Below are 19404 nucleotides of genomic sequence, written 5' to 3' on the forward strand. Positions count from 1 at the left end.
TGGTAAATAAGCAACAATCATATTAGTTGGGGGAGGAGGATGGTTTGATATTTTTGTAGTTTGCACAGTGATCTTTTTTAAAATCTGGTTAGGCAAACATTGTGTGATTCTTGTTTGTTGTCTCACTTCATTATGCTCACAGAATGACCTGGTATTGTGTCCGGATTTGGTGGGTTCTTGGTCTCACCGACTTCAAGAATGAAGCTGCAGACCCTCGCAGTGAGTGTTACAGTTCTTAAAGATGGTGTGTCTGGAGTTTGTTCCTTCAGAGGTTCAGATGTGTCTGGAGCTTCTTTCTTCTGGTGGGTTCATGGTCTCGCTGTCAGGAGTGAAGCTGCAGACCTTCTCAGTGAGTGTTACAGCTCATAAAGGCAGCATGGACCCCCAGAGTGAGCAGCACCAAGATTTTTTGCAAAGAACAAGAGAACAAAGCTTCCACAATGTGGAAGGGGACCCAGGTTGCCCCTGCTAGCCAGGGCAGCCTGCTTTTGTTCCCTTATCTGGCCCCACCCACATCCTGCTGACTGGTCCATTTTAAAGAGAGCTGATTGGTCCACCTTACAGAGAGCTGATTGGTCCATTTTGACAGAGTGCTGATTGGTGCGTTTACAATCCTTGAGCTAGACACAGAGTCACAGAGTGCTAGTTAGCTAGATACAGAGTTAGCTAGATACTGAGTACCAATTGGTGTATTTACAAACCTTGAGCTAGACACAGAGTACTGATTGGTGTATTTATGAACCCTGAGCTAGACAAAGAGTGCTGGTTGGTGGGTTTACAATCCTTGAGCCACACACAGTCACAGAGTGGTAGTCCTCCAAGTCCCCACTAGGTGAGCTAGATACAGAGTGTATTCACAAACCTTGAGCTAGACACAGAGTACTGATTGGTGTATTTACAAACCCTGAGCTAGACACAGAGTGCTGATTGGTGTGCATACAATCCTCTGGTTAGATTTAAAAGTTCTCCACATCCCCATCCAGCTCAGGAGCCCAGCTGGCTTCACCTAGTGGATCCTGCACCAGGGCTGCAGGCAGAGCTGCCCGCCCGTCTGGAGCCCAGCCTGCACTCCTCCTCAGCCCTTGGGCTGTCCCTGGGACTTGGCACCATGGAGCAGGGGGTGGTGCCCTTGGGGGAGGCGGGAGCCCACAGCAGGAGGGGAGCTCAGACATGGCAGGCTGCAGGTCCCAAACCCTGCCCCCCTGGGAGGCAGCTAAACCCTGCGAGAATTTGAGTGCAGCGCTGGCGGGCCGGCACTGCTGGGGGACCTGGGGCAACCTCTGCAGCTGCTGGCCCTGGTGCTAAGCCCCTCACTGCCCTGGGCCTGCCTTGCTGGCAGGCTGCTCCGTGTGCTGGGCGCCGAGCGGGAGCCCGCCCCAACGTGGGCGCCCGCGGGAGCGCAGCCCGGCTTCCCACCCACGCCTCTCCTCCCTCCACACCTCCCAGCAAGCAGAGGGAGGAGGCTCAGGCCTCAGCCAGTCCAGAGAGGGGCTCCTGACCGGGAGCGCAGCCCGAGTTCCCACCCACACCTTTCCTCCCTCCACACTTCCGGGCAAGCAGAGGGAGGAGGCTCAGGCCTTAGCCAGCCCACAGAGGGGCTCCCAGGGTGTGGTGGCAGGCTGAAGGGCTCCTCAAGTGCTGCCAGAGTGGACTCCGAGGCCGGAGGCCAAGGAGGCGCTGAGAGTGAGGGCTGCTAGCACATTGTCACCTCTCAGTATGATGTTAGCATTTTGTGAGATTGTTATGTTTTAACAGGGGAACACGACAGCCAATTCCTAACAACCCTGAAGTGTCAGTTCTGTTGGTGACACCAAGGGCTATTTTTCTTTTTCTCATATTTACCAAATATGAATTGCATACATAGATGCTGAGGTAACTGAGAAGAATGAGGTAGAGAGAAACATGTGTCTTAAACCTTACATTCTGGTAGGGAGAGACAAGCAATAGACAAGTAAGTATAAAAAATGATTTTAGAGGGTGACATGTGCTATGAAAGAAGAAATGATGGGTGGAGATAGCTGCAAATTTAAACAGGATGGTCAGGAAGTCTTTTTTGAGGACGTGACATTAGAATTCAGAATTGAATGATAACGAAGCAGACTTGCAAAAATGATTCTGGAAAGGGAAATAGGAGTTGAAAAGGCCCTGAATGTAGAAAAAGGCCCTGTAAGTGAGTCCTTGAAATTACTAGCTAATAGGCCGGGCACGGTGGCTCACGCCTGTAATCCCAGCACTTTGGGAGGCCAAGGTGGGTGGGTGGATCATCAGGTCAGGAGTTCAAGACCAGCCTGACCAACATGGTGAAACCCTGTCTCTACTAAAAATGCAAAAAATTAGCCTGGTGTGATGGCGCGCGCCTGTAATCCCAGCTACTCAGGAGGCTGAGGCAGGTGAATCGCTTGCACCCGGAGGCAGAGGTTGCAGTGAGCCAAGATTGTGCCACTGTACTTCAGCTTGGTCGACAGAGTGAGACTCTGTCTCAAAAAAAAAAAAAAAGAAAAAGAAAAAGACATTACTAGCTAATAGGTATATTACCCTTATATCTTGTTTTCTGAATAAAAAAATTACCCTTATACCCTAATATTACCCTTATATTACCCTTATACCCTTGTTTTCTGAATAAAACATTACCCTATACCCTTATTTTCTGAATAAAAAATTATGTAGATTAGGCCTTTTTCTTTGCCTCATCTAAAGAACTAAAAATATTTTGAAATATAGCAGAGAGAAGGTGGTATAGCATAATGGATAAGTCAAATTGCCTGGTTCAAATTCCACCTCTGCAATTTTCTAGCTGTGTTACCTTGGACAAGTTATTTCATTTCTCTGTGCTTCAATTTCCTCAATTGTAAAAAGTGAATAATAGAACCTTACCCAGAGTATTATTGTAAGGATTAAATGATTTAATGGATCAATCAAGCAACCAAAACAAAACCAACAATACTTAAGAGAGTACTCAGTCCTTAATAAGTACTGTAACATTGGTCGTTACAAAAAAGAGAAAGAGAAACTTTAGGATGGGGCTACTATTTATCCCCCACTATTTGATACTATCTTCTATTTTTTAAAAAAACTTTTTAAATCTATAGTGATAGAGTCCCCAAGTTTCAGCAATGTACCTGGGTGCGTGATACAAAGAATGCATTTCCATCCTCTGTTATGGCTAGGTTGGCTGTATGACCAAATTGTGGCCAATGGCATATAAATGGGAGCTGTATGTGCAGCTGCCATGAAATGTCTTAAAGGAGTGGTAGGCCCTTCTTGTTCCCTTGGTTTGCGGTTTACCTGCCAGTTTGGGTGCAGGGTACAGGTCTAAGATGCCTGCAGCCCTCTTGGGCCACCATATGGAATCTACAAGTTCAAGATAATCAGATGATCTAGTACAATAGAATGAGAGAGAACGATCCTGAGCCCTGACATCGTGGAGCCACCACTCCAGTTCTGGACCAACTATCTATATTTGTGGTTAAAGAAATCAACTTCAATTTTGTTTAACTCTTTTCATTTGTTTCCTGAAGTGTAGCCACAGTTTGCCTGTAATTGTTTACTGACTACTATTCTAGTTTGATTCCCAAAGGCATTCCGCTTTACTTTTACATGGGTCTTCCAGGTAACAATAGAGGAGTGAGGGAGGAAAACAAGTTGGATGACAGTAGCAATCCCTCGTTATCTGAAAATGCTGCTGAAGAGGTATCTGTGACTTCTAGGTACTAAGAGTCAAGGAGGCAGGACTATATTTTCCTTTATCTTATAACCCTACAGTGGTACTAAGAAGGACCTGCTCTAGGAAACAAGACAACTAAGTGTGGGTTTGTAAGTTCCTAAAGACTTTTCCACCTTATAATCCTGCTCTAAAGAATTATGTTCAGGTTTCAGTCTCATGTAACTATTTTAAATGCAATATTTATGTGTGTGTATCAGAATATTAAACTAATGTTTCCTAGCCAGATAATAATAGCTATATAGACATTAGTTCAACTATTTCAAAAAGATAATAGAAATTGTACACTTAATCCATGGAAAGGCTGATCAGGGTAAATATGCATCTTATTTATCTGTTGTCTGTCTATCCACATACACGTTTGGCTGGATTGATAGCAACTTAACTGTTAGAATTTGTGATTTGAATCGGTCAGATAATCTTTACAGTCTGAACAATTTTTAAAAGGGGAAAATGAATTTTGACTTTACAAATCAGTTTGGCAGCAGAATATACCTTCCTCTCATCTGTACATGGCACATACTGTAAGGTTGACCACATGCTCAACCATAAGGCAATTCTCAACAAACTGAAAAAAAACTGAAATAATACCAGCCACACTCTAGGACACAATAAAAAACAGAAATCAATACCCAGAATATCTCTCAAAACTATACAATTACATGGAAATTAAACAGTCTGCTCCTGGGTGACATTTGGGTAAACAATGAAATTAAGGTAGAAATCAAAAAAGTCTTTCAAACTAGTGAAAAAAAAAGATACAACATATCAGAATCTCTGGAACACAGTTAAAGCAGGTGTAAGAAGAAAGTTTGTAGTGCTAAACACCTACATCAAGAAGTTAGAAAGATCTCAAACGAACAACCTAACATTACACCTATAGGAACTAGAAAAACAAGAGCACATCAACTCCAAAGCTAGAAACAGAAAAGAAATGACCAAAATTAAGCTGACTGAATGAAACTGAGGTGCAAAATCCATACAAAAGATCAATGAAACCAAAAGTTGTTTCTTTGGAAGAATAAATAAGATTGGAAGACTATTAGATAAATAAGGAAAAAGAAGATCCAAATAAACACGATCAGAAATGACAAATGTGACACTACCATTGACCTTACAGAAAAAAAAAAAAAACCCAGACACTATTATGAACTCCTCTATGCACACAAACTAGAAAACCTAGAAGAAATGAATAAATTCCCAGAAACATACAGCCTCTCAAGAAGAAATTGAAATCCTGAACACACCAATAATGGGCTCCAAGTTGAATCAGTAATAAAATACCTACCAACAAGAAAAACCTGTGGACCAGATGGATTCACAGCCGAATTCTACCAGATGTATAAAGAAGATCTGTCAATAATCCTACTGAAATTATTCCAGAAAAATCAAGGAGGAGGGACTCCTTACTAACGCATGAGGTCAGCATCAGTCTGATATCAAAACCTGGCAGAGACACAGCAAAAAAAGAAAACTTCAGGCCAACATCCCTGATGACTACAGACACAAAAGTCCTCAGCAAAATACTAACAAATCAAATCCAGCAACACACCAAAAAGCTAATCCACCATAACCAAAAGGCTTTATTTCTGGGATGCAAGGTTGGTTCAAAATATCCAAATTACACATCAAAACTCCAATGAGATATCATCTCACCCCAGTGAAAATGGCTTACATTCAAAAGACAGGCAACAAAAATTCTAGCAAGGATGTGGAGAAAAGGGAAGCCTCACACACTGTTGGTAGGAATGTGAATTAGTACAGCTACTATGGAGAATAGTTTGGAGGTTCCTGAAAAACAAACAAAACAAAAACCTAAAAACAGAGCTACCATATCATCCAGGAATCCCACTAGTGGGTATATACCCAAAAGAAAGGAAATCAGTATATCAAAGGGATGTCTTCACCCCCATGTTTATTGTAGCAGTGTTCACAATGCTGGCCCAAAGTTAGTGCTACATGCTTCGTGCCAGTTAGATCCCTAGAGCAATGTTAGAAATATTAATCAACACCAGCTTCTCTAGGTCTTTAAAGAGGGGATACTGATTAAATACTTTGTGGGGAGTAGAGGGAGAAGGTTCTATTATAAATAGCACAAGAATATATATACTTATCAAACTCGTGAAATAATATGATGTTTAATAATTAAATGGTAAACTTTCAGGGAGAAGTGTTAGGAATGGAATTGGTATAATAAAGTGTATATAAGATGTTCATTCATTTTTAAAAAAATATTTATTATATATATATGTGCCTGGCAACCTTTCTAGACTTTACTGATGCCGTGAGGAACAAAAAGACAAAGACCCTGCTCGCTGGACCTTAATTTCTAGTAGGGAGGGGAGACAGGCAGTAAGTTTAAACAAACTCATCAGTAATATAAAGTAGTGATAAAATATTATGAGGAAAAATAAAAATTCTGGTCACTAGATGGTGCTCATGGCTTTCTTAATTTCTTTCACTTATCCAGTACATTCAACTGTGGAGGGATGCTGACTGCCTGATGCTCTATTAAAGTTGTGTTTGGGGCCAGGTGCAGTAGCTCATAACTGTAATCCCAGCACTTTGGGAAGCTGAACTGGGAGGCTGGCTTGAGCCCAGGAGTTCAAGATCAGCCTGGGCAACATAGCCAGGGCTCGTATCTATTATTATTATTTTAAGATTGTGTTTGGGTCAAAATAATAGGTTCTTTCTTTTGCTGTCTCCCTTCTCCCAATTTTTATTTGTTTACATTTGTTTTTTATTTTTTAGAGGTAGGGTCTCATTGCTGTGTTGCCCAGGCTGGAGTGCAGTGGTGGGATCATAGCTCATGGCAGCCTCGAACTCCTAGGCTCAAACAATCCTCCTGCCTCAGCCTTCCAAAGTGCCGAGATTACATGCGTGCACCACCATGCTCAGCCTCCTTAGAGATTTTCAGGACTTTTTTTTTTTTTAAGAGGCAGGTCTTGCTCTGTTGTCCAGGCTGGTCTCGACTTCCTGGACTTATGTAATCCTTCCTCCTTAGATTCTCGAGTATCTGGGACTACAGGCACACACTACTATGCCTGACTGGATTTCTCTTTCTTCTCCTTCCTTCCTTCCTCCCTCCCTCCCTCCCTTCCTCTCTCCTTCCCCCCTTCCCCCCTTCCCTCCCCTCCCCTCCCCTCCCCTCCCCTCCCCTCCCTTCCCTTCCCTTCCCTTCCCTTCCCTTCCCTTCCCTCTTCCCTCTTTCTTTCTTTTCTCGAATTGACTGATAAGGTGAAATAGGACTAAGACATACTAAAGAGCTGTGTGAACTATCTTGGTATAGGGGGATTAGATTAACTCCCTAAATCATAGATATGCTCTCCCGTCAATTTCCTGGGTATTTAACTTTCTTTCATTTATTTAATATATGTATTCAGCATAGACTTTTAGCTCTTTAAGAGAGAAACACAACCATGTTTCCTAGTCCTTGGCGGAGTATCTTGTAGATAACAAATATCTTCAATGAATAAATACCTCTAGCCTAAGCAATTGTTGTTTTCTATGTAGTCTTACCTAACTTCCTAAAAGGACTGTTTTAGAGTTAGACTGGGGGGAAAATCTATATAATAAGACATGGGAGAACATTAAAGTTCGTCTTTGTTAAGGCTAATTCTAGAAAGAAGGTCTTGAAACTTCTTTTCTACCGTGAGTAGAAGGAACATTATAAGAACTACAGGGTGATGGAATCTAAGCAGATATAGGAATTGTGATCCATCCTGACAGTCTCTTGGTCTTTTAGTATATTTTAGTAGTAGTATATTTTAGTAGTTTTTAGTATATAGATCCTGTTTATGCTTTGTTAGATTTATATCTATTTATTTCCTTTTTTTTGTAGGTGTTGTAAATAGTATCATTTTTAAAACTTTGGTTTCCAGTTGTTCTTTGCTTATGTACAGAAACTGTTGGAGGTTGATTTTATGTGGTGACCTTGTATCTTTTGACTGTATTAAATTCATTTATTAGTTCTAAGAGTTTTATTGTAGATTATCTGGGATTTTCTACATAGGCAATCATGTTGCCTGCAAATAAGGACAGTTTTATTTGATGCTTTCTGATCTATATGCCTTTTATATCCTTTTCTTGCCAAATTGTACTAACACTTCCAGTTGTACTAACACTTCCATTGTACTAACACTTCCAGTGTAATGTTGAATGGGAGTGGTGAGAGTGAACATTCTTGCATTGTTCCTAGATCTGAGGGGCAAAAGATTCAGCCTTTTATCAAGTATGATGTTAGCTGTAGAGTTTTTGCAGATGCCCTTTATCAGTTCGAAGAATTTCATTTCCTCTCCTATTTGCTGAATTTTCATATGAATGTCATATTTTATCAAGCTTCTCCTTTATCTATTTATATAATCGTGATTTTTTTTCCTTCTTTAGACATTTAGTGTGGTGAATTACACCAGTTGATTTTTGAACTGCTTTACATCCGCAGGATGAATCCCACTGGATTGATGTGCGTTATTTTTGTATATTGCTGGATTTGATTTGCTAATAGTTTGTCGAGGATTTTTGCATCTATGTTTATGAGGGATAATGGTCTGTAGTTTTCTTTTGTACTGTCTTTGTTTAATTTTGTTATCAGGATAATGCTGTGCTCATATAATGAATTGAGAAATGTTCCCTTTTATATTTTCTGAAAGAAATTATTAAGAATTAGTATTATTGGCCGGGCGCGGTGGCTCAAGCCTGTAATCCCAGCACTTTGGGAGGCCGAGACGGGAGGATCACGAGGTCAGGAGATAGAGACCATCCTGGCTAACACGGTGAAACCCTGTCTCTACTAAAAAATACAAAAAAACTAGCTGGGCAAGGTGGCTGGTGCCTGTAGTCCCAGCTACTTGGGAGGCTGAGGCAGGAGAATGGCTTAAACTCGGGAGGCGGAGCTTGCAGTGAGCTGAGATCCGGCCACCGCACTCCAGCCTGGGCTACAGAGCGAGACTCCGTTTCAAAAAAAAAAAAAAAAAAATTGGTATTATTTTTTTAAAAAGCTTAGTAAGATTTACCAGTCAAGAGGAACCATCTGGATGTGGAGATTTGTTTTTCAGATTCTTAACTTTTTTACTCCATTTCAGTTGCTTTAGAAATTATATGAGAGTTCAGGTTATCTATTTTAACTTGGGTGAGTTTTAGTTGCTTGTTTGTGCTTTTTTCAGAAATTACTCCATTTGTCTGAGTTGTAGAAGTTGCACACATAGAGTTGTCAGAATGTTGAAATGTTGATTTTCAGTTTTACTATTTAATGCATCAAAGATTAAAAGTATTTCTTAAATCTTTATGTTTTTAAAAAAATTTTTGGTAGAATCGCTTTATTTGGCTTAGTTGATTCTTGAGCCTGGTCATTTATAAGACTGATTGGACAGATTTCACTGAGGGATTTCTAATTTTTTTTTTTTGTCAGGATCTCAGTATTTGATATCTCCTTCCCTGTAGATCAGAGGAGCTTGTATTTCCTTTCACTAAACTCAGAGAAGGAAAACTAGCAACTTACTACTTAAGCAAGAGAAGAAATACTTCTGTAAACTGAAAATATTTTTGGCACAGAGACACATACCATACAGGCCAGCAATTGTAGGCCTTAAGCTGTGGTAGCTTCAGCAAACAGGCAGGAAATGAATAAGGGAAACTTGAAGCACCTTGTCATATAGATAGAGAAAGCTACAGGGTCATTCCAAAAGGACTCCAGAGCCAACTTAATCAGGCTCCCAATGGTCAATACTCCTGGTTGTAGATCCAGGAACGATGCAAGAAAAACAGCATTGCATTGCCATTTTCTTGTCATTGTTGCACTCAATGACACTCTCAGACCTACTATGTCAGAAAGTCAGAGGAAGGGTAGGGGTCAGGGGATCTTTATACTTAATAAGGTGATTTTAATGCCTATCAGGATTGAGGAGCACTGGTGAAAGCAACATGCCTCCTTGAAGAGAGAGCTTTATTTGATTCCTGGAGATATTAAAGAAAAGCACTAAATCAGAAGTCAGATGATATGGAATCAGGTAGGGACATCGATGCTACCAAACTAAGGAGGAAGTAACTTAATTTTGCTGAGTTTCAATTTTCTTATTTTAAATGATTGATAAAGAAACTGTTATTTGGTTTTGAAGGCAGAGTGAAATTTTTCTACTGTGAAGTTTCTCCAATGATAAAAAATGTATTTTATTTAATCCTTTGTAGCAATACAGCTTGAAAAAGAAAAGATAAAGTATGTATTAGTCTGTTTTCATGCTGGTGATAAAGATATAGCTGAGACTGGGAAGAAAAAGAGGTTTAATTGGATTTGCAGTTCCACATGGCTGGGGAGGCCTCAGAATCATGGCAGGAAGTAAAAGGCTCTTCTTACATGGTGGCAGCAAGAGAAAATGAGGAAGATGCAAAAGCAGAAACCCCTGATAAACCCATCAGATCTCGTGAGACGTATTCACTGCCATGAGAACAGTATGGAGGAAACCGCCCCCATGATTCAAATTATCTCCCACTGCATACCTCCGACAACACGTGGGAATGATGGGAGTACAATTAAAGATAAGATTTGGGTGGGGACACAGCCAAACCCTATCAAAGCATATCTACACAAACATACCATCTATATGTTGTGGTCTTTACTGGTCCCCTATGAAGTTTCAGTTCAGGTGAAGAAATACTGCTTGGGAGCACCATGCTCAACTGTGAAGAGGCATTTCCATTTGATGGGAGAGGAGGGAGTTCATGATTAAAAAACAAAAAAGGCCCCTAAGCAATCAGGAAAGACAGTTATTAATGTGGATTGAATGGCATAACTGCTTTCTTGCTTTTTTCTCATCATGTAATATTTATTTATTTTTTCCATAAGTTACTGGGGTACAGGTGGTATTGGTTACATGAGTAATTTCTTCAGTGGTGATTTGTGAGACTTTGGTGCAACAATCACCTGAGCAGTATACACTGCACCATATTTGTAGTCTTTTTATCCCTTGCCCCTCTCCCACTCTTCCCCCCAAGTCCCCAAAGTCCATTGTATCATTCTTATGCCTTTGCATCCTCATAGCTTAGCTCCCACATATTAGTGAGAACATACAATGTTTGGTTTTCCTTTCCTGGGTTACTTCACTTAGAATAATAGTCACCAATCTCATCCAGGTTACTGTAAATGCTGTTAATTCATTCCTCTTTATGGCTGCATAGTATTCCATTGTGTATATATACCACAGTTTCTTTACCCAGTCATTGATTGATGAGCATTTGGGTTGGTTCCATGATTTTGCAATTGTGAATTGTGCTACTATAAACATGTATGTGCAAGTGTCTTTTTCAAATAATGACTTCTTTTCCTGTGGGTAGATACCCAGTAGTGGGATTGCTGGATCAAATTGCTGGTAGTTCAATTCTTAGTTCTTTAAGAAATCTCCACATTGTTTCCCATAGTTGCTGTACTAGTTTACATTCCCACCAGCAGTGTAGAAGCGTTCCTGTTCACTGCATCCATGCCTACATCTACTGTTTTATGATTTTTTGATTATGGCTATTCTTGTAGGAGTAAGATGGTATTGCATTGTGGTTTTGATTCACATTTCCCTGATCATTAGTTATGCGGAGCATTTTTCCGTATGATTATTGGCCATTTGTATGTCTTCTTTTGAGAATTGTCTATTCATGTCCTTAGCCTACTTTTTGATGGGTTTCTTTGTTTTTTTTCTTACTGATTTGTTTGAGTTCGTTGTAGATTCTGGATATTAGTCCTTTGTCAGATGTATAGATTGTGAAGATTTTCTCCCACTCTGTGGGTTGTCTGTTTACTCTGCTGCTGGACAACATGCTGGATCCGGAGGGGTAGAAGTCAGCGGCGGGTCTGCAACGGCGGTGATCAGCAGTGGTGGACGGCAAGCGATAGCTCAGCTCAAGCTGGAACAAACATGGACCAGAAGAATGTGCAGTTGCAAGATTTAATAGAGTGAAAACAGAGCTCCCATACAGTGGGAGGGGACCCAAAGGGGGTTGCTGCTCCCTGCTTGAATGCCTGGGTTTATATCCTGATCATTGTCCCTCCCCCTGTGCTCCCAGGCAATATATGATTTGACTATTTCTTTACCTCCTGCTTTAGCCTAATTTGTATTTTAGTGAACCCTTTTTTACTAACTGATTGGTCAGGTGTGAACTGAGTTACAAGCCCCATGTTTAAGGGTGGGTGCAGTCACCTTTCCTAGCTAGGCTTAGGAATTCTTAGTTGACCTAGGAAATCCAGCTAGTCCTGTATCTCAGTATTAAAAAGATAATCCACCATGATCAAGTAGGTTTCATACCAAGGATGCAGGGATGATTTAACATATGCAAGTCAATAAATGTGATACATCACATAACAGAATTAAAAACAAAAATCACATGATCATCTCAATAGATGCAGAAAAAGCATTCAACAAAATCAAGCATCGCTTTATGATTAAAACTCTCAGCAAAATCGGTGTACAAGGAACATCCAGTGAGGCGCCCATTGCCGCTCCTGGTTGAGCCTGGTTGAGCTGGGCATTGTTCCTGTATGGGTAAGGGCGCAGGGTTCGTCCTAATTGAGCTGAACACTAGTTACTGGGTTCCACAGTTCTCTTCCATGACCCACAGCTTCTAATAGAGCTATTACACTCACCACATGGCCCAAGGTTCCGTGAGGCTAAGAACCCCAGGTCAGAAAACAAAAGGTCTGCTGCCATCTTGGGAGTGGCCCGCCCCATCTTGGGAGCTCTAAGAACAAAGACCTGCCCATAATAATATGTTGTTGGATTTGGTTAGCTAGTATTTTGTTAAGGATTTGAGCATCTACGTTCATCCAGGATGTCAGTCTGTAGTTTTCTTTTTTGGTTGTGTCTTTTCCTCGTTTTGATATTAGGATGATGCTGGCTTTATAGAATGAATTAGAAAGGGTTCCTTCTTTCTCTAGCTTGTGAAATAGTGTCAAAAGGATTGGTCCCAATTCTTTGAATGTCTGGTAGAATTCTGCTGTGAATCCTTCTGGTCCTGGAGTTTTTTTGTTAGTAATTTTTAAATTGCTATTTCAATCTCGCTGCTTGTTATTGGTCTGTTCAGGGTATCTTATTCTTCCTGATTTAAGCTAGGTGGGTTGTATTTTTCCAGGAATTTATCTATCTCTTCTAGGTTTTCTAGTTTATGTGCGTAAAAGTGTTTATAGTAGCCTTGAATGATTTTTTGTATTTCAGTGGTGTCAGTTTTAATACCTCCTGTTTTGTTTCTTAGTGAAGTTATTTGGATTTTGTCTCTTCTTTTCTTAGCTAATCTTGCTAATGGTCTATCAATGTTATTTATCTTTTCAAAGAACCAGGTTTTTGTTTCATTTATCTTTGTAATATTTTTTCAATTTCATTTATTTCTCTGATCTTGGTTATTTCCTTTCTTCTGCTGGGTTTGGGTTTGGGTTTGGTTTGTTCTTGTTTCTCTAATTCTTTGGGGTGTGACCTTCGATTGTCTGTTTGTGCTCTTTCAGACTTTCTGATGTAGGTGTTTAGGGCCATGAACTTTCTCCTTAGCACTGCTGTTGCTGTATCCCAGAGGTTTTGATAGGTTGTGTCATTATTGTCATTCAGTTTGAAGAATTTTTAAATTTCCATCTTGATTTTGGTTTTGACCCAATGCTTTTTCAGGAGCAGGTTATTTAATTTCCATGTATTTGCATGGTTTTGAAGGTTCCCTTTGGAGTTGATTTCCAGTTTTATTGCACTGTGGTCTGAGAGTATGCTTGATATAATTTTAATTTTTTAAAATTTATTGAGGCTCATTTTATGGCCTATCATGTGGTCCATTTTGGAGAAAGCTCCATGCGCTGTTGAATAGAATGTGTATTTTGAGGTTGTTGGAAGAAATTTTCTGTATGTATCTGTTAAGTCCATTTGTTCCAAAGTACAGTTAATCCATTGTTTATTTGTTGTTTTTCTATCTTGATGACCTGTCTCGATGACCTGTCTAGTGCTGTCAGTGGAGTCTTGAAGTCCTCCACTATTATTGTATTGCTGTCTATCTCATTTCTTAGGTCTATTAGTAATTATTTTATAAATTTGGAGCTCCAGTGTTAGGTGCATATATGTTTAGGATTGTGATATTTTCCTGTTGGACAAGGCCTTTTATCATTATATAATGTCCTTCTTTGTCTCTTTTAACCACTGTTGCTTTAAAGTTTGTTTCGCTTGATATAAGAATAGCTACCTCTGGTCGCTTTTGGTGTCCATTTGCATGAAATGCCTTTTCCCACACCTTTAACTTTATGTGAGTCCTTATGTGTTAGGCAAGTCTCCTGAAGACAGAGGATAGTTGATTGGTGAGTTCTTATCCTTTCTGCAGTTCTGTATCTTTTAAGTGGAGCATTTAGGTGATTTACATTCAATGTTAGTATTGAAATGTGAGGTAATCGTTGTGTTCTTTATGCTCATTGTTGCCTGTGTACTTTGTTTTTTTTTTTTTTTTTTTTTTTTTTGCTTTTGCTTTTTACCTTGTGTTTTTGTTTTGGAGGTCCTGTGTGATTTATGCTTTAAAGAGGTTCTGTTTTGATGTGTTTCCAGAATTTGTTTCACAATTTAACCTCCTTTTAGCAGTTCTTATAGTGGTGGCTTGGTAATGGTGAATCCTCTCAGCATTTTTTTTTGTCTAAAAATGACTGTTTCTTTCCTTCACATATGATGCTTAGTTTTGCAGGATACAAAATTTTTGGCTGATAATTGTTTTGTTTGAAGAGGCTGAAGATAGGGCCCCAATGCCTTCTAGCTTGTAGGGTTTCTGCTGAGAAATCTGCTGTTAATCTGATAGGTTTTCCTTTATAGGTTACCTGGTGCTTCTGTTTCACCAGGTAATATTTTTTCCTTCGTCTTAACTTTGGATTCTTAAGATTTTTTTCCTTCATCTTAACTTTGGATAACCTGATGACAATTTGCCTAGGTAAAGATCTTTTTGTGATGAATTTCCCAGGTGTTCTTTGTGCTTCTTGTATTTGCATGTCTAGGTCTCTAGCTAGGTTGGGGAAGTTTTCCTCGATTATTCTCCCAAATATGTTTTCCAAGCTTTTAGAATTCTCTTCTTGCCCAGGAACACTCATTATTCTTAGGTTTGGTCATTTAACACAATCCCAGCCTTCTTGGAGGATTTGTTCATATTTTCTTATTCTTTTTTCTTTGTCTTTGTTGGATTGGGTTAATTCAAAGACTTTGTCTTTGAGCTCTGAATTTCTTTCTTCTGCTTGTTCAATTCTATTGCCGAGACTTTCCAAAGCATTTTGCACATCTAAAAGTGTTTCCAAAGTTTCCTGAATTGTTGATTGTTTTTCTTTAAGCTGTCTATTTTATTGAATATTTATGCCTTCACTTCTTGAATCATTTTTTGGATTTCCTTGCTTTGTGCTTCACCTTTCTCTGGTCCCTCCCTGATTAGCTTAGTAACTAACCTCCTGAATACTTTTTCAGATAAATCGGGATTTCTTCTTGGTTTGGATCCATTCCTGGTGAACTAGGATGATTTTTGGGGGGTATTGAAGGGCCTTGTTTTGTCATATTACCAGAGCTGGTTTTTTGGTACCTTCTCATTTGGGTAGGCTCTGTCAGAGGGAACGTCTAAGGCTGAAGCCTGTTGTTCAGATTCTTTTGTCCCATGGAGTGTTCCCTTGATGTAGTACTCTCCCCCTTTTCCTATGGGTATGGCTCCTGTGAGCCGAACTGCAGTGATTGTTGTCTCTCTTCTGAGTCTACCCAGCTCCAGGCTAGTACTGGGTCTCTCAGCCATGGATACTAAGGGAGGAAACCACCCCTCATATTGTCTTATGCCCAATTTCTGCCTCCAAAGAAAGAAGAAGTAAAAATTAAAAGGCAGAAATGAAATCCACAAGCAGACAGCCCGGCGCCACACCCTGGGTCTGGTAGTTAAAGATTGACCCCTGACCTAAGGTTATGTTATCTATAGACTACAGACATTTTATGGTAAAGCACTGCGAAGGTCCCTGTCCTATTCTGTTCCGTTCTAATTTGCTGTGCATGCAGCCCCCAGTCATGTGCCCCCTGCTTGCTAAATCAATCACAACCCTCTCACATGGACCCTCTTCGAGTTGTGAGCCCTTAAAAAGGGACAGGAATTGCTCACTCGGGGAGCTCAGTTGTTGGAGATGTGAGTCTTGCTGAAGCTCCCAGCTGAATAAAGCCCTTCCTTCTTTAACTCAGTGTCTGAGGAGTTTTGTCTGTGGCTCGTCCTGCTACCTTTCTTGATTCCCTGACCGGGAAGTGAGGTGATTGGCGGATGGTCAAGGCAGCTCCTTAGGCGGCTTAAGCCTGCCCTATGGAACATTCCTGTGGGGGACTCTGACCAGCCTGAGCAATGCGGATCCTGAGAGCACTCCCGGGTAGGCATTTGCCCCCGTGGGACGCCTTGCCAGAGCAGTGTGTAGCAGGCCACCATGGAGGATCAATGCAGTGGCTGAACACCAGGAAGGAACTGGTACTTGGAGTCCAGACATCTGAAACTTGGTAAGACTAGTCTTGAGAACTTGCCCACTCCATTTGAGTGGAAGCATGGCCTGATCGCCCACAGCATGCCTTTATTGGCACTTTGGTTTTGGTTTTGACTTGGTTTAAATTGCTTGACAGGACTGGTCTTGGGAACTTGCCTACTCCATTTCAGTGGAAGCGTGGCCTGATCACCCACGGTGCATCTGTACTGGCACTTTGGTTTTGGTTTTTGACTTGACTTGGATTGCTTAATACTGTGGTTTTGGTTTTGACCTGGCTTAAATTTCTTGATACTCTGATTTTGGTTTTTGATTCTGGTTTGGCATGAACTATAAAAGTGTGTGTGTGCCCTTTTTACCCGTTCTTTGTTTTGTGGTGTGTGTGTGGTGTGAGCGTGGTGTTTTGTCTCAAGGAAACATGGGTCAGGCACAAAGCAAGCCCACCCTACTAGGAACTATGTTGAAAAATTTCAAAAAGGGATTTAAGGGAGACTATGGAGTCATCATGACACCAGGAAAACTTAGAACTTTGTGTGAGATAGACTGGCCAGCATTAGAGGTGGGTTGGCCATCAGAAGGAAGCCTGGACAGGTCCCTTGTCGTGAAGGCACGGCACAGGGTAACCTGTTAGTCAGGGTACCCAGATCAGTTCCCATATATAGATTGTTTGTTACAGCTAGTTTTGAACCCCTCACAGTGGTTAAGAGGGCAGGCAGCAGCAGTACTAGTAGCAAAGGGACAGTTAGTTGAGGAAGGTCTTCACTCCACCTGCCGAGGGAAGTCAGCACCAAAAAGTCTTGTCCGACCCAACACCAGAAGAATCATGGCAGGAACTGGTGCCAGCAATACCCCCTCTTTATCGGGAGGTAGGGCTCCCCACCCCTGAGCCCACAACACCTCCACCTCCACCAGATGACCACACCCCTAGACCACCCAGAGTAGACAAGAGAGGAAGTGAAGCTGTGGGAGAAACTCCTCCCTTGGCAGCTCGCTTGCAACCCAAAACTGGAATCCAAATGCCCTTGAGAGAGCAGCGATATACTGGGGTAGATGAGGATGGACACATGGTGTAAAGGCATGCCTTTCAACCTTTCACCTCTGCTGACCTCCTCAATTGGAAAAAAAATAATACTCCATCTTACACTGAAAAGCCTCAAGCTTTAATTGACTTGCTCCAAACTATTATACAGACTCATAATCCTACTTGGATTGATTGCCACCAGCTGCTCATGTACCTCTTTAATACAGATGAAAGGCAAAGGATGCTCCAGGCGGCAACTAAGTGACTAGAGGAGCATGTCCCAGCCGATTACCAAAACTCCCAAGAATAAAAAATAGAAAAAACTGCTGGGCGAGGTGGCGAGCGCCTGCAGTCCCAGCTACTCGGGAGGCTGAGGCAGGAGAATGGCATAAACCTGGGAGGCAGAGCTTGCAGTGAGCTGAGATCCGGCCACTGCACTCCAGCCTGGGCGACAGAGCGAGACTCCATCTCAAAAAAAAAAAAAAAAAAAAAAAAGAATTCAACTGCCAGGAACAGACCCCCAATGGGACCCAGACGAGGGACCAGACATGGAGAGGCTAATATGGTACCGTGAGGCATTAATAGAAGGTCTAAAGAAAGGGGCTCAAAAGGCTACAAATATAAATAAGGTCTCTGAGGTCATCCAAGGAAAAGAGGAGAGTCCAGCGCAATTCTATGAAAGACTGTGTGAGGCTTACAGTATGTAAACTCCTTTTGATCCAGATAGCTGTGAAAATCAGCGCATGATTAACATGGCCTTAGTTAGTCAAAGCACAGATGATATCAGGAGAATATTGCAGAAACAGGCTGGGTTTGCGGATATGAATACCTCACAGTTACTGGAAATAGCCAATCAAGTAAGTGTTTGTGAATAGAGATGTAACAAGCCACAGAGAAAGCCATAAGGAAGGTGAATGCCAGGCTAGGGGAAACGCTGACTTACTGGCTGTGGCCATTAAAGGGAATTCCACTGAAAGGAAAGGGAAAGAGGGGTTCAGGGAAGAATACCTAGTTTAATCGCCCATGCTTGCAACATAACCAATGCTCCTATTGTAAGGAAATAGGACATTGGAAAGATAAGTGTCCCCAACTGAAGGAAAAGTAAGGTAGTTTGGAACAAAATACCTCAGATACAGGTGAGGGAGCTTTGTTAAATCTGGCTGAAGGGCTACTGGACTGAAGGGGACCAGGCTCAAGTGCCCACAAGGAGCCCACGGTCAGGATTACAATTGGGGGCAAGGACATTAAGTTTTTGGTCGATACTGGTGCTGAACATTCAGTAGTGACCACCCCGGTCGCCCCCTTATCCAAGAAACCCATTGATATAATTGGAGCAACAGGAGTTTCCACTAAGCAGGCTTTCTGTCTACCACGGGCCTGCTCGGTGGGGGGACATGAGATAGTTCACCAGTTCTTGTACATGCCTGGTTGTTCCTTGCCCTTGCTGGGAAGAGACTTGTTTAGCAAGCTGAGAGCCACCATCTCCTTTACAAAACAGGGCTCTTTACAGCTAAAGTTACCGGGAACAGAGTTATCATGGCCCTTACGGTCCCCCAGGAAGAAAGATGGAGACTTTTTCTAACCAAGCCAGGCCAAGAGATGAAACCAGCTCTGGTTAAGTGATGGCCCTGAGTATGGGCAGGGGATAACCCTCCGGGACTGGCGGTCAACCAAGCCCCTGTACTCATAGAAGTTAAGGCTGGGGCCCAACCAATTAGACAAAAGCAGTATCCAGTTCCCAGAGAAGCTCTCGAAGGAATCCAGGTTCATCTCAGGTGCTTGAAAGCCTATGGAATTATAGTTCCTTGCCGGTCTCCATGGAACACCCCCCTCCTGCCTGTCCCTAGCCAGGGAACAAGGACCACCGGCCAGTACAGGACTTGCGCTTGGTCAACCAAGCTACAGTGACTCTGCACCCAACAGTTCCTAACCCTTACACATTGTTAGGGCTGCTCCCAGCTGAGGACAGCTGGTTTACCTGTCTGGAGTTAAAAGATGCCTTCTTTAGCATCAGAATAGCTCCTGAGAGCCAGAAGTTATTTGCCTTTCAGTGGGAAGATCTGGAGTCAGGTGTCACTACTCAGTACACTTGGACCCGGCTTCCCAAAGGGTTCAAGAACTCCCCTACTATCTTTGGGGAGGCCCTGGCTCAAGACCTGCAAAAGTTTCCTGCTAAAGACCTAGGCTGCGTCT

The sequence above is a fragment of the Trachypithecus francoisi genome, unplaced genomic scaffold (genome assembly GCF_009764315.1).
Source record: "Trachypithecus francoisi isolate TF-2019V2 unplaced genomic scaffold, Tfra_2.0 Lachesis_group12, whole genome shotgun sequence".
NCBI lineage: Eukaryota > Metazoa > Chordata > Mammalia > Primates > Cercopithecidae > Trachypithecus > Trachypithecus francoisi.